This window comes from Anser anser (genome assembly GCF_964211835.1).
Source record: "Anser anser genome assembly, chromosome: 2".
NCBI lineage: Eukaryota > Metazoa > Chordata > Aves > Anseriformes > Anatidae > Anser > Anser anser.
Genome location: NC_139721.1, coordinates 40,770,162 through 40,785,267, shown reverse-complemented (window position 1 = coordinate 40,785,267; position 15,106 = coordinate 40,770,162). Strand labels below are relative to the sequence as shown.

Genomic DNA, 15,106 nt, shown 5'->3' with positions numbered 1-15,106 from the left:
GTAATTAAAATGTTTTTCAATCATTCTTGTATACTCTTTTAAAGCAGTATAAAGCTTGATCATGCCTGTGATTGTACTTTGACCTGATGAAAGCTGTGAATGGAAACATGTACAGTAGGTAATATTTACTCTGGCAGTGAACCAGTAGGCAATGTCTACTGCTTTCGTTGCTCTGTGGAATAAAACTTTTGAATTTTGCACTGTACTGAACCATTTATTGTCTTGAAATTGGCAGCAGTAACACCCAGCTGGATGCCTGTGTGTTTTGTGTTTGTGGACAGGCTGATCCATGGGAAACAATCTAGCAGACAAATCAACTTCTTTATGAATTAAACAAAATCTTTATTTGGGTATGAGGTATTTGAGCCTGAGGGAGCTATTATTTTGGAAAAGGCCCATACAAGGGCTTTCTAAAGCATGGGCTTTGTAAGTCTTATGTATGATATTCTCATACAGCCATTAGTTATGCCTTGCTCTGCGGAAGCCAGTGGATTTCTGTGTAAATGGCAATGGGGTCCAAAGCACTGAGCTGAAAGACAAAACAGAACTGGGTGTCTGGCCAAGCTATTGAGCTGCGTAAATTGTCCTTCTGCCTCCCACCTTCTTGCAGCCTTTTCCCTAGGACAGGAATGACCATTTCCTATCAGTTTCCCTACTGCATAACACTTAAGAATTTCTTCTAACCAAAAGAGAGAAGGAAAAAAATTACCCACAAACAGCTGAACACTCAGTACCAAAAATAAGCATTAGCATGTCAAGATAATTCTGTGTGCTTAGAGTCAGCCCTATCAAATCTCACAGTCTCACGAATGTCATGGGATCTGATGTTTTCTTAATTCTCCAGCTGATGATAATCAAGGAACCACATAATAATCTTGACTTCCTTAACAAACTTTAAAAATCTCTTGTAAATTTCTAGCTTTGTGGTTGCTGAGAAAGCATGATGCAAGAAAGTCCTAAGTCCTGAAGGTAAATAAAATCATCCCACAGTCATTCCAACCCTTTATTCACTCCTCCTAGGTTAATATGCCTAATGGTTCTTTGATGCTTCTTATACACGAACAGACAAAAAATTGGTTCATAGTGAAATATTCTGTAACAGTCTCTGCTCTCACCCTCAGTCAGCCACCTTCATGATTTTTTTTTGTTCATTTGCAGGTCCAAAGGTGTATGCTGATAATCAGCCTACAACAGTGTGCATTGGATATTCTCACAATTTACACATGCCTTGTTTTCTCTGTGCCTTCAATAACAGGCTCCTGTGTTCTTTTTCTTCCTTAAATTCTGAGTGATCAGGCTATTACACTGGTACTAAACAGAAACAGGCCCCATGCTCACAGACCTCCTGCAGGATTTGGGGAAGGTCAATGTAATAGTTCCTCATCCATTTCTGTATGAAATGAAGATAACCATATTTACTTTTCTCACCTGTTTGGGACTACAGACTATTTTGGACAGAGTTTGCTTCTTAGCACAGTACATACACGGCCCTACACAACCAGGCTTTATTACTGCTCTCTATTTACTTTTTATTGCCCTGGGAGCAGGAACTGGGGTTCAGTTTTTCCCCTCTCCCAGGCTCCCACGGGCTTCCCCTCTCCCATGGTCCAGAAGAGATGTGGCAAAAGGAGAAATCTGGTGCAAAGTGTTCCTGCATCTGTGCATGGTCCACATGCTAATGATCTGCAACCTGGCTACTGCGAGGTGGGGGGCTTGCAGGGGCTTCCACACAGTGCAGGCTGGGCAACACTTTACAGTAGTTAACACCAGTGTGATAATGCTGGCATTCACTACTGTGAATTGTGGCTGGCATGACTAACCATTTACGGACAGTTCTTTATTAAGAAAAATAAAAAAAATAAAAAATCAGGATAATAAATTCAGTTTATAATCCACATCAAGGAATATAATCTGGGCAGGACTTTTCTCAGTGATCCGGAAAATACTGTTTGCTGCCAGGTAATATGCTTTCAGAGGTGGACGTAATTTTTTTTCATGACACTTTTCTGAACTATGATAAGCATTCAAAGCACAGTCAGTTGCCTTACTCTTTTTTTGTATCCATATAGCTTTAAGATGTCTGCCATTAACCATGTTTCAGAGTTTGAATGCTTGATATTTTCAGGAAGAAATGTGAAAAAGAAAGAAAAACATAATAGTTTCCGATCATCAAATATTTTGGGTGAGTCATTCGCCTGCATAGCTAGATAAATGCAACAGGACATCCTGTAACCGTTGTGCAGTTTCTTTAACTTCTTTGTGTTCATTTTTTTTTTTTTTTTAATCCTACGACATAAATAGTGAAGTAGGGAAGAAAATGGCAGTGCAGTCCTCTCCGGGCTGTTATACTCTCCTCTGCACTTGGATCCTCTCCCACGTCTGATGGGGAACTCCTGGGGCAACTACCCACCTAGGTACTGAGGTACAAATACGGGTTGTGTTCTCCTCCTGGCAAGGAACAGGGAATTCAAGGGCAAAGCCTCCTGAGGGAGGTTAGAGAAGCTGATGTTATTTCTCTGATCCTTTTGTCTCCTGAAGAAGCTTCAGGAATTACCAACATCAGAGGGATGAGCCTTCACTGGAGCTTTCCAGGAAATGAACTGAAGGGTCTGTACCAGCAGCAGTCCTTTCTCTCACCTGCTGTTCAGAGACTAACCTCCCCCCAGCCATTTGTTTAGCTCTTGCATGGCACTAGAAGAATTTCTAGGAGATTTCTGGTCTTTCTTTTAGATACTGATAACAGGATGCAGCTGACCAGAATACCAGTAAGAATGGAATAACTGAAGTCAAATTCTGCTCCCAGCAAAAGAAAACAATAAGTCATAAAACATAACAATTCTGGTTATGCAGTCAGTATATTTAAGAGTAACAGAGAAAGAAGGAAAAGCTAAAGCATTGGCAGGAAAAAAAATGTTTTGCCCATTCCATTCTATCGGCAAGTACAAACAGAGCTTTGAATTTCAATCTATCAGATGTCAATCTGTTCATACCCAGAGGCCTTGGAAAATATATCTGGTATCAGGTAGATAAACATCTAGTCAGTAATCTTGGAGTGAGCCTGAGACAGTTTGTGTTTATGTGTTTGTGTATACATGTGTAATCAACAGAAACTAAACAAAACTAAACAGATAGCTTTATGACTACAAATCAAATGAAAGGGAATTAGTGGAGAGATCACAAATGAATAAAGCCTAAATTTCAGTAATAATTCCTGCAAGAATTTTGGAGGCATGACTTCACACCTGAAATAACTGGGATCTTCTGAAATTCATCTTCCTCCTTGAAATCCTTTTTCAAGACTTAGCAGACCCGTGGCATTTAAAAGCAATTAGCTGATGAATCTGAAATGGTCATGTATCACTGGGATATGGAGGACTGTGTTGCCACTTACTATATAATGTCTTCACTTAGTATCAGGAAATGCCTCTCTGTGTTCACATAGGACGTGGCACAGTGATATCTAGTTGTGATCATGATAAATCCCATTAGTAATGACCAGGAATCAACTCTGTCAATAAGTCTCGCATCTCATGACCTGATGGTGAGATGATAGAAAGTCAGCATCTAACTATTACTATTACATATATTAAATTCTGGCACTCTTCTTCCTCTGTCTCCCATACATACGCAACCTCAGTATGCAGAGCAAGATGTGACTTTTTCTTTGTTTTCATTTTCTGTTTACATCAACATTTTCTCCAGGGTGAGGAGTTCCCTTTGGTTTACATACCTTTCATATGGACTTCTTCCACTCCCTCATTCTTTGAGCCTGTTCCTGATCTGGTCACAGGTACGTTGGCAGCAGGCATTTTGTTCTTTATATTGGCAAACTTTTTTTTTTTTTTCCACTTTTCAATCACTGGTTCTCCTTTCCTCTCACAGTGCTATCTATTTCACAACCATTTTTGTCAACAAAATACCTCCCACTCGCTATGTGCTTTCCACCTCTGGATTCTTGCCCCGAGTGTAGACTGAGAAGTCAATAGAGTTGGCACTGTCTCTGGATTTACATGTGTATATGTTTATTTATCCGCAAAAAGCCCCAGCTCCAAACCTCAAAGCCTTATTACAGTAAGTAGTGCTGATGTGGGTGAAAAAACTTTAACCTTTTAATTCCAGGAACTACTTGAAATGCTATTTTCTAGTCTTGACTAAAAGGTAAAGGTTAGTATACATTTCTTCATGGCCCTCAGCAGCCCTTGAGCTCTTTCATCTGGCTCCGGGTTCTGCAGCCTCCATTGTTCTACAGTACTATTGTAGAGCCTTTTCTTTTTATCTCCTTTAATTGGGATAGCTTTCCTGAATAACTTGTTTTTCCCTGCTTTTCTTCAAACATTACCTGAAACTTACCTTCCTCTCGTAATTGTTCTTACACAATTGTTCTCTAAAACCTTTGATTTAGTTGGCTTAGTAAAATATGCTATGAAAAATGTCACAGGAAAGAAAGTGTTGCTTTGTTCCAGATGGTATTTTTATTTCTGTAATGGCTGGGAACTCACTTCAGTTTACTTACTAAGCTGCTTTCAATGCTTGTTGTTAGTGACAGCAGTATCATTTTTCTGTCATGTTCTCATCACTTTGTCTGGTGTAGGCACTGCAATCCTTTACTTCTCTTTGGACATCAGAGCATATTTAATAAACCAGTTTAGGGTTGTACTTGTTTCCTTTACCTTTGATGACTGATGCAGTTGAGCCAGTTTGCAAAAAATAGGTGTCTTTCCTGAGTATTGAGTTGAAAAGTTTTTTATAAATTGACACATACACAAACAAATAGTGAAGCTGGAGGGGAAAGAGTTTGTGTTATGCTGCTGTTAGTTTTTACATCTACCATCATATTTTTTTTCTGTAAAACCTGTTTCATTGGAACCCACATACTAGCTAATATCAGGAAGCATAACACTCACAAATGGTATACAGAAGCACACACAGAAATGCATTCAGATGTTGCATGCTGTTTTTGCATGAAAGTGCATAATTCTAAGCCATCATATCCATACTTAGCCTATTTCAGTCTAGCAGAAAGGCACCACCGCCAGAGAACTGGTATGGCGGTCACCACTGTCCCCTTCCTTAAACTCCTATATCCTCCTGGTTCTCATCATTGTTCACAGGCTAAGCAGGAGAACAACAAAGAGACTAAAGAAGCTGCCCTTCCATGGCTAGGCTTCGTCCCGGTGTCCCGGGGCCGGCAGCCTCAGTGAGGCAGGCCGGAGCTGCGGTGCCCATGGAGGCGATGTGGTGTCACCTCCCAGCAGCCACGGCCTGTGCCTGACCCGGCTTGTGGTTGCGGGCTCTGCAGATGCTGCAGGACTCCTCTGCACAGCAGTTTGATCCTGGCTGGTGCGTTCAGCCTCGGAAACCTCCAGACAGCTGCTGGCAGGAGGAGGTGAACATTGTGGCCGTCCTGTGCAGGTGCTTCCTGGCTGCCTTGGAGCTGAAGCCGGGTCCAACACCCCTCCCATCCAAACAGCCTGCGTAGTCTTCCGTTCAACAGCACAGCCAGCTGATTGGCAGCCATCAGACTGTCCAAGAGACATTTCTGTGCCTCACAAACATCTGGCTGTGCCTTTTGTTTTCTTCATGTCCTGCCGCAGTACATCGTTGTAGGTACACTCCCCCTCACGAGTGTGAGAGCCAGGGAAGCCGTCCTGAGGACCTGGCTGGAGCTATCTGTATCAGAAACGTCTCCCCTAGCAGGGCTGCAGTTTTGCCCCCAGATCTCATCGCTTTCGCACACTGCCCATCTGAGGATCCACAAAGTCTTGGGAGCTCCTTGCCAGCAGCCTTCCGGAGCACGCCATCAAAGCGGTCTTGCAGCAGGGCCTGGAAGCGGCAGCTTAGCAGAGAAGTCCTCTACACCACTGAGTGTATCTTTCCTCTGGCTGTCTCGTTCAGCCTGAAAGTTTATTTGAGCAGTAGGGACTCCTTCATGGAGATTTTTGGTGCTTTTCTTCTTAAAGAAGTAGCCCCTATTGTTTCCTGCTTACCCTCATTCATATTCTCCACTGCATAGATGAGGAGGACAAAAGTAAATGGGCTACTTAGTTGTCGAAGATTTTACCTGCCAACAACATTTCTAAGTGCTATCATTTAATATTTTTATCATTTTCACTAGTATTTATTCTGGGCTAACTCTTTCAGGAAGCACCAGATTGCTAGGTTTCACTGCATTCTTACAACTAGCACATAGCCATAGCTTTGCCCTGTGTGCCATAATAGCAAGTTAATATCATTGTTGTCAGTCCAAGCCAGACTCTTGCCAAAATTGCTATTTATAACTCACTTTTTAAGAAATAATCTAATGCTGAACACATCTACCATGCAGTTGTCAAATATTTGCTACTTTGAGTTTTAAATGTCATTCAGCCTTTAAATGGAGCACAGAAATTTTGCTGTAGCGGGAAATGTTAAACCTATGCCATTAAAAGAGTGGTTTTTTTTTGTTGTTTTGTTTTTCTTGTACACTTTGCCATAGTGGCATAATTGGATGAGAACAAATGTGTCTTAACAACTTTGTTACATTTTACTTTTTTTTTTTAACCAGGATTTTGATATTCATGTTATGATACTAAAATGGATGTCAAGAACTGTGTTTCTAAATCCAGCTTTTAAACATTAAGCATTGAAATAACTGCACATTGTGCTGTCCTGTGCAAACACTGGATACTGCAGTCTGGATGGGGGGGCTCAGCCTTGTACACAGCAAGCTGGCTGTGACAGTCTCACCAGTTTTCTTATTCAACAAATTTCTTCCAGCTGCTACCTGCTCTGCAGGTGTGCTGTCTGAGAGCTAAAGGAACTTCTTCCAGTTCAAAGGCAAATGAATACTGGGAGAGCAGGTTCAAAAATTGTGAGGAGGGAAGGGTGCACATGAATCAAAAGCATGGTCTCACTTTGGGGCCAGTGTAGCTGAAGGAAGACCAGGTAGGGCAGGAGGGTGGGTGAGTTAAAGGGAAACTTATTTGAGGAAGCGTTAAGAAAACAGAGATTAGCAGACCAAAAAGAATTGGACGGAAACACAGAATAATTTGGGTTAGACTCCAACTCAAATCAGGGCTAACTAAGATCAAGTTGCTGTAGGCTCTGTCTGGTAGTTTTGAGTTTCTCCAAGGACAGAGATCCTACAGTCTCCCTATCCACTTATTCTGGGTTTAACCACTCTCACGATGAAATTATTTTTCCCCAGACCCAGCTGGAATTTTTATTGCTGTAATTTGGCCATTGCCTTTTGTCATTTCGCTTTGCACCTCCAAGAATCTGGCACATTCTTCTCTATAACACATCTTCACATAGTTGAAAGCTATAATTAGACCTCCACCAAGTCATCTCCTCTCCATTATGAACACAAGTCTCAGCTTCTCTTCATATGTCAAGCAGTCCAGTTCCCTAATCATCTTCACGGCACTCTGCTGAACCTGCTCCAATTTGCAAATTGATCCCTGGTGAGGAAGAGGTGAAAGATAATAGGGTAGGAGAAAAGCTACGAGACAAAAGAGGATATGGAGGAAAACCTGCAAAAAGGAGAGCCCAGAGCAATTAGAACAATGTATGCAAAAGAAAGTGGAGGATGGGAAGGCAAAAAAAAAAAAAAAATAGCAGGAGGAAACTGGCCATGTAATTCCCACTGTGACCTGTAGTAACTATGTTACTAGAGCATCTCAAGAATTTGGCCCAAAATGCTTTTATCTTAGAGACCTGTTGTTCCACTGCTTCCCTTTAAAGGTTAGTATTGACATGCATTTCTTTCAAAAGTGGCTCACTAAAAAAGTAATTAATTTTTCAGTAGTGTGCATAAATTATGGACAGCATGAAATGGGAGGTTAATCACATAAGATAGTCACGTAAAAGTGAGTGATGTTGGCTTTTTTTGCATTAGACTTAATCTTTTACAAACACAGATATCTAAGTAAGACAACTCTGAGACATAAATGTGGGGGTGACAGATAGTGATGCCTTTTCTCTGATTCCTTGATTTTCTTAATTGCAGCAGGCATGGCCATGAGCTTGCTGTGCGACCACTTTCCCATTTGTTTTGAAGCATCCTGGTCTTCCAGAAGGTACTCTCCAGCCTGGTGGCATGGGTGTCATTTGGAAGATTTTGCTTGAAATGGTTGTCAGGGCTGTAGCTCTCTCTAGTAGGAAGAGATTTCTTCTACTGCTTTGGGACTGCTGTGATCTGTACCTCTGATCATGAGATTGACAGATCAAGTGGCTGTTGCTCAATGACCCCATCGCCATACTTTAGCAGACATTGACTTGACACACTGGGGCACAAAGCTACTTTGGAGGCCTGTTAATGTCAGTCCTTGACAACGCACTACATCTGTGCAAAGATGATGGCGAAGCAGAGCGACATTTTGAGTAATGTCACTGAGCAATGGAACTACAACTACCACCTTGAGTATTATTAATTCTTAAAAAGGCACGTTTGCTTTTTTTCAGGAAAACATTTGTGTAACTGTCTACAAATCTAACCCAGTGTATGTTTTTAAGGATTCTCTTGCATTTTTTTCTCATTCAGGATATTACTTGGTCAAGTAGATATTTTACATTTTCAGCTGTATTTGCAGATTATGAAACACCTACCTATCTCTGCTGAGTGACCTTTTTTTCACTTTTGTCATCTTTTTTTATGGCTAATTAGCCTGCTTAATCACCTGAAAAAAATGTTAACTGTTATCAAAACCTGTGACTTATACTGAAATAATAATGTTATTAATAAAAAGCATTAGACAATTTGTAGAAAGAGCTAAAATATTCTCAGCACTATATACTCTTAAGTCTAAATTCTGAACTGAAGAGAAAACCAGAAGTCAAACAGAGTAGTAGTAGAAGATACAGAGTCATTCTCTCTGGTCAGCTGTGTCCCACCTGAGCCCATTTAAGAGACTCAACGAGATGGAATTCAGCAGAACAATTTTGGAGAGGATATCCAAGGTGCTGGGAGTCCTTTACCAGATACACAATGGTTCTGATACCCTCCACTATCCTTGTATCTCCCTAGTCAGTTGCCTTCCTGTGGGGATAAAAGACTTGGAAAACATGTGCTGAACATTCAACAGATATTCATGCCCTAAATATTATTTTTTCTATCTACTTTTACCAGCATTATGTAGCAAAAATTATAAGGCAGGAAAAAGTGTCTGTACAGATGTTTAGGTAGTAGATTCAAATTAGATTAGAATCGAATGTGTATTACATATTCTGGTTAAAAAACGTTATAGATGGGTTCATTCCTTTTATCTCTGAGATTGCACAATTCACAAGCACCCTCACAGCTGTACCTGAAGAAACGCTGATACAAATAGCAAATTAGCCGTGCTTATTATTAGGCAATTTGCATGCCTAATGTAAAGTATGCATTTTTATGTGTTGAGGGACTACACGGTGCAGGTCTGTTTCTTTTTGTGAGCAAACTTGACTTGCTTCTGAGTATGAGCTAATAAATTTAAACCTTTGTGTGCAAGAAGGCTGGCTTGGTGACAAGAGTGTGTGCACAGGTGTGGAACTGAATTGTTGTTGTAGTTTCTAGAACTAGGTTCCTAGCTGTAGGAATTAGTTGTAAACTGTTTTCTTTGTTCATAGAAGCTGTTATATATATATATTCTGTTACTGTGTAGCCCATGCAGGCAAAAAGGCACATATGCTAAATGGGCCTTTTACTTCATACAAGTAAAAATTAATTTAGGCAAACCAACAACTCTTAATATGCATGCCATCTACAAGACTAGCCTAACAACCCCACATCTCAGTCTTAAGTTGCTTTTGGCATTTTGAGCTGTATTTCTACTGGCACCCTTGCTTCTAAGGCAGTGGTTCAATGCAAAGTAAATGTAATTTTAAAGACTTCTGGACCAAAATTTTAGTGACCCTCTAATACAATGAGCTGACCTGATATCTTGAGTAGAAAGTTCTGAAGGGTTAAATTTGTATCAACAGATTTTAATCTGGCTTTGCCATAGCACAAGTTCAGTGGCTCTCACAGAGCTAGACCCATCCCAAGGGTCTGCCCCAGTGCCCTCTTACCTCCACACTGCTCACCCTATTTAAAGATAATAGTTCTTAGATATCATCAGCAAGCTTACAATCTTACATGCATCGGCCATCTTTGATGCATCTGTGAACACTTACTGTAGTCAGGCTTCTTTGTCATAGATCTTATCCTAGATTGCTGCCTTGCAACAAATCTCTTCATCAGATTTTTTCCTTAACCCTTGCCTTAGCATTCACACAAGTCTGCCGATGCAGCACTGTCACTGACTCAGAGCCAAGCTAACTAAAGTCAAGCTGTAAATCTATTCAAGACATAAAAATAGCTGGTGTTCTTCACAAACTGTCCATCCCAGTCCTGCCCCTTACGCTACATCATGCTGCAGCTGTTTGTGGGCAATGCATATCAAGACGCGGGTCACCATTTTCTGCAGGTGATTCAGTGGGGACATCAGAGGGACCTGGAAAAGTTAAGAGCAGAAGACAAATCTCTGAAAAGTTCTGAGAGGTGAGTAGGAAATTAAGAACAGTGGAAAGGAAAGGAGAGGTGAGATGGTGCTGACAGTTGCTATCATTAGAGTGTTGTAACATATCCTGAACGGGTATATACATGTACTTTCAGAGAAAATAGAGGACTCTGTGACAAAGAAACTAAGGTTCCCATTTGTTACAGTTGAAGTCACTCCCCTTAAGGCAGAGGAGGGGTCTGAGCACAACAACCTACCCACATGGAAAAGGCAGCCAAGGAGAAATAAAATATCCTTAGCAGCTAAAAGCAACACCTATTCCCAAATGCTCCAAGAACACTTATTTAATTTTTTTTCCCCTGGATTATCTTGCATTTTTTAGTAATTCATTCTCGTCCCAAGTGCTTTTCTGACAGACTGTCTAGTATCTGAACAATGCTGCTCCCTAACTCTTGCATGTCCCTAAGCCATGTGGTACCTCCCCCTTACTGCCCGTAGTGTTCCTCTGACCACCATACTTTGTGTCAAGTCAAACAGCATTTCACACTCCTGGAAGCTTTCCAGATCTGTGATCCCAGTGTGTCCCAGTGTTGCTGACTTATCCATAGCAGTCCCCTCACTTGGAAAGAGCCATTTTCTGTATTATTAAGTGTTAAACCTTTGTATAAAAAAGGTTTCACCAGTGGAGAAATTTGCCTTTGCTACCCTCCACCCTGTTGCAAGTCCACAGTAACTTCTGGCTCAAAGGCTGTAGATCATGCCTTACATCCTTCAGAAATGTATATGCCTTCCTTCAACCCAGGAGGTCTCCTTTCCCCCAAATCTAAGCTCTGTGTAGGTGGTTTTCCATCCTTTACTGACTCTGATGCACAGCCCTTCATGGGTTAGGAGCATCCTATCCAAAGAATCTGTACATGGAAGCTACCAGCAGCTGAACTGATCCAGGCAGGGCAGAAGTTGCTGGTCTTAGGCCTTCAAACAGCCTTTGGAAATGTTATCAACCTGTCTAGCTAAGGAAAGAACAAGGATTGCTTTGGTTCTCTTGCTAAACCAATCCTAATGACTTGTGGCAGAAACCAGAACAAGTACATGGCATGCATGTTAGCCAGGACACTGCACATCATCACAACCACCTGCAAGAAAGATGTGGCTGTGATGATGAGAAAGAACAGACTCTGTCCTGGACTAAATAAAGTACCCTAGGATGTTCAAAGTGTGGGGCCAGGTGACAAACACAGCTGCTGTTGAGATCACACGTGCTGCCATAGACTCAAGAGGAGGTCAGTAATAGCCATAAGGAACATCAGTACTTCCTCCTCCCTCAGAAGATCTTTCTACCTCAGACTTAGTCTTCCTGCCCCCTTCATATCCTCTCCTCAACACCTCCACACCAGATAAGCAGCTACTCAAGGCTTGGCAGCTGCTAAGGAACAATTCCCAAAAAAGCAGGCATTGCCTGCTACGGACAGTGTATGAGATTCTTGCTACAACTCGATCCTGGACAAGAACTCAGGCAGTGCCCATCTTCCACACCTGCAGTTCAAATTATGTTTGGAAACAGCTGTCATGTCCAGTTTTGTTCAAGATCTGGTTTTCTTTTGCACTTGTTTTTCAGTGACTTCCTGTATTCTTGATTTGTTTCCAGCTGAGAGCTTTATCTGGGGGCTTTTCATAGCAGGGCTGGATGGCATCAGAGATATTAAGGGCTGAAATCTCAAACATTTCAAAGCCTGGGGGAAAGCTGCAGTGGATGGGACAGCACAGCTGGGATTTCAAAGTCAGCGGGCCTGGCTTCAAGAATGGGATACAAAGGGCTTCAGGGGGAATCAGCAACTGGGAACAGGAAAATCAGAGAAAAGCTGATTTACTGTTCATGTCCAACACATGCATGATTTCAAGTTACAGCACACAGCTGTCGACCACTCAGCAGAAAAACAACTAGTCAGGTTGTCCCTGACAGTGTGACCCTCCCAGTTTTCACAGGAAAGGAACAAGCTGCAGCTGGAGGAGGGACTGGTGGTACTTCCACTTGTTACACCCCTACCCTGCCACCATCTGCTCTAGTAGCTCTCTTTTGAGTTTCTGTGAAGGAAGCAGCATACAGGCTGGAGCCTGGCTTGGAAGGGCAGTTCAGTAACCCTCCAGCTTCCTCTTAGACACAGCAGGGCCACTCGGAAGCCTGGGGGTAACACAACAGGTTGTGGCAAGAGCTAGGTGACTGCCAAATGCAAGAAGGGGTAAGTGGGCTCATTCAGTGTTACAGTGATTTGGCAACTCCATTATCTAAAAGGGTTCAGCAGCAGGTTTGTACTTTGCATGGCTACACACCATCAGATGGGCAGGAGATATGGAAGACGTGAGTGTCATATGCTTTGGCAAACCAGCCAGGCCGAGCTGACAGCAGCACAGTATCTGCAATGACCCATGATGGCTCATTTCATCATTCCTGCAGATGGAAAATTTGCCAGGTCAGGAGACGAAGAATGAAGAAATCACCCTATCATGTTGCCACCACAGGTAGCACAGCTTTCCAACATGCCCTCTGTGGCCAAAAAGGGTGCAGACTGAGAACTTTGTGGGTGACAGGTGTCACCTCCCCAAGGCCAGGCTGACTGGTAATACACCAGTAAAAGTCAGGTGTTTTCAGGTTTCTTATAGCCAAGGCAACCTTCTTGATGCTCAGTGACACTGGTGATGACTGTCTTCTGTCCCAGAGAGGAGCTCCTTCTCACAAACCCTGGGGAACAAGGGGAGGGGGTTGATGACTTCAGTCAGTACCAAACGTTTCCATCAATGCTACCAGCTGGCCTCATTAGCTCAGTGCCCACATATGTTGCCTCTGCTGCCCCAGAAGAAACGAAAAGCTGTGCCATGCAGGGATCCTTCATACTGCTGTGTGGCTGTGACCAGGGAAGGGCTGCCTGCCTTCCTGCTGCTACTGCAGCTGTCCAAGGGCGGCTTAAACACCGCGCTGCTCTTGCACAGCAGAATTGCTAATCGTGGTCCAGTGCCTCTCTGTGAGGAAATTTTCCATGAAAAATGGCTGATCTTGGAAAGGGAAAGCTATACTTCTAGAGCGGCCCACTCTGGAAGCCACCTCCAGGAACAGCACGTTGCCTCTGAACTAACATTTCATGTGACACTGGACGGGCAAGATGCAGGCTGGATGCCCAGTCAGGCTGCTGAGACTAGGCATAATGCCCATAGTTCAAGGCAGAAAGAAAAAAAAAAATCCACCCAAACAACAATCTCTCTGCAGTGTAATCTTTCTAATTTGAAATGACCACAAACCTGCTCTTGAATTAGCTCAGATCTGTTCTTTCAGGTAATTATATTAGTGATCACAGTGCTGAATTAAACATAAATGAAACCCACTCTTTAATAGTGTGGGCAGACTCTTTGGACCAATAAAAGTATCTGCAAATAGCCACAAATCATTGGAAGTAAAGGGCTCCTGGAACTGCTTGTTTGCCAGCTCACCCTTATTATTGCCTACATGAATGAGCTGTGAAGAACTCATCAGTTCAGCTGCTTTTCTTGGCTCTGTGAATAAGATGATATCCATGAGAACCAAGAAGACCTTTCATTTGATCTGTCATCTCTAAAGAAAGGCAATCTGGACTTTCTACAGAATACACATAGGCCATTTTCAGTCCCCATCAGAATACTCACAAGTGCCGCACCACAAGCACAATCTCACTCATTCCAACCAGTTCTCAAAGTGGCTAGCAGTGTTGGACATGTTTCAATTCACTAATGAGCGATTTTTCTGCTCACAGCCATGAAACAAGCAGGGAAAAAAAATAGGAAGGATTCCTGTGTATAAAAAAAGCTAATGGCAGGTGAATAAAATATTTAAGATCAGCAAAGACACAAAAGAAGCAGCTTTTTCTTAATTTTCAGGATTAGATTATCTCAAGGCAAACACTTTTTCTGTGTGCTGTATTATTATCGCTCATTCATGGGCATTTGAATTAACAAGTTGAAATAAAAAAGGGTGAATTTAGGTTTAATGGCCAGAAAATGTCAGTGTAATAAAATGTAAGAGGCTGTGCATTAAGCAGACTACCATCTACAGGAAAGATGCCAGATTTCCCTAATTTAATCTACTGAGTATGTGTTGTGTTAATCCAAGTGACAGGTCAAGTGCAGGTTGAGTCAACAGAGGGATCTGTGCATTATTCTGCAAAGTGTTGTTAATTCATCACCAAAAAAATCATCATGCAGGTCACAATCATAAAGTAAGATAGGGTACACTACAAATAATCACAATGCAACTACAATAAAGAATATTTTTTGTTGGTGTTCTTTTCGTTTCTCTTTAGTGTGGCAAAAATTATTTTCCTAGGCTTCAAACTGTAAACAAGAATAGGAACTGAAGAATATCCACCAGAGAGTGCTTTAACCTGCTGCTTCATAGTTGAAAGTAACATTTCTTCCTTTTAGTCTTTTTCTTTGAGAAGCAAAGTCTTTATCAAGAGAAGCAAATTTATTAGAATAAAATTTGAAAATATTCTTCTTACATAGGCCAGTATAACTTTCTCTACAAACATGGGTTATAATAAGAAATGAGGCATTGCAAAATGAATTCCAAAACATATTGCTTTTATTTTCTGTTTGCTTTTTGTCCCCCAACACTTTGCAATGAA

The 15,106-nt window shown here is 41.8% G+C and overlaps 1 long non-coding RNA gene across 2 annotated transcripts; it reads left to right on the top strand.

Annotated features, from left to right (window-relative positions):
* The first annotated feature begins 1,164 nt into the window (after window positions 1–1,164).
* Window positions 1,165–15,024, top strand: LOC310895007. Of its 2 annotated transcripts, XR_014580346.1 has the most exons (4): window positions 1,165–2,414; window positions 3,703–7,722; window positions 7,988–10,498; window positions 12,073–15,024. It is a non-coding gene; the product is annotated as an uncharacterized lncRNA (long non-coding RNA). The 2 variants fall into 2 exon arrangements; XR_014580347.1 differs by having other exon boundaries at window positions 1,165–7,722.
* Window positions 15,025–15,106: the final 82 nt, after the last annotated feature.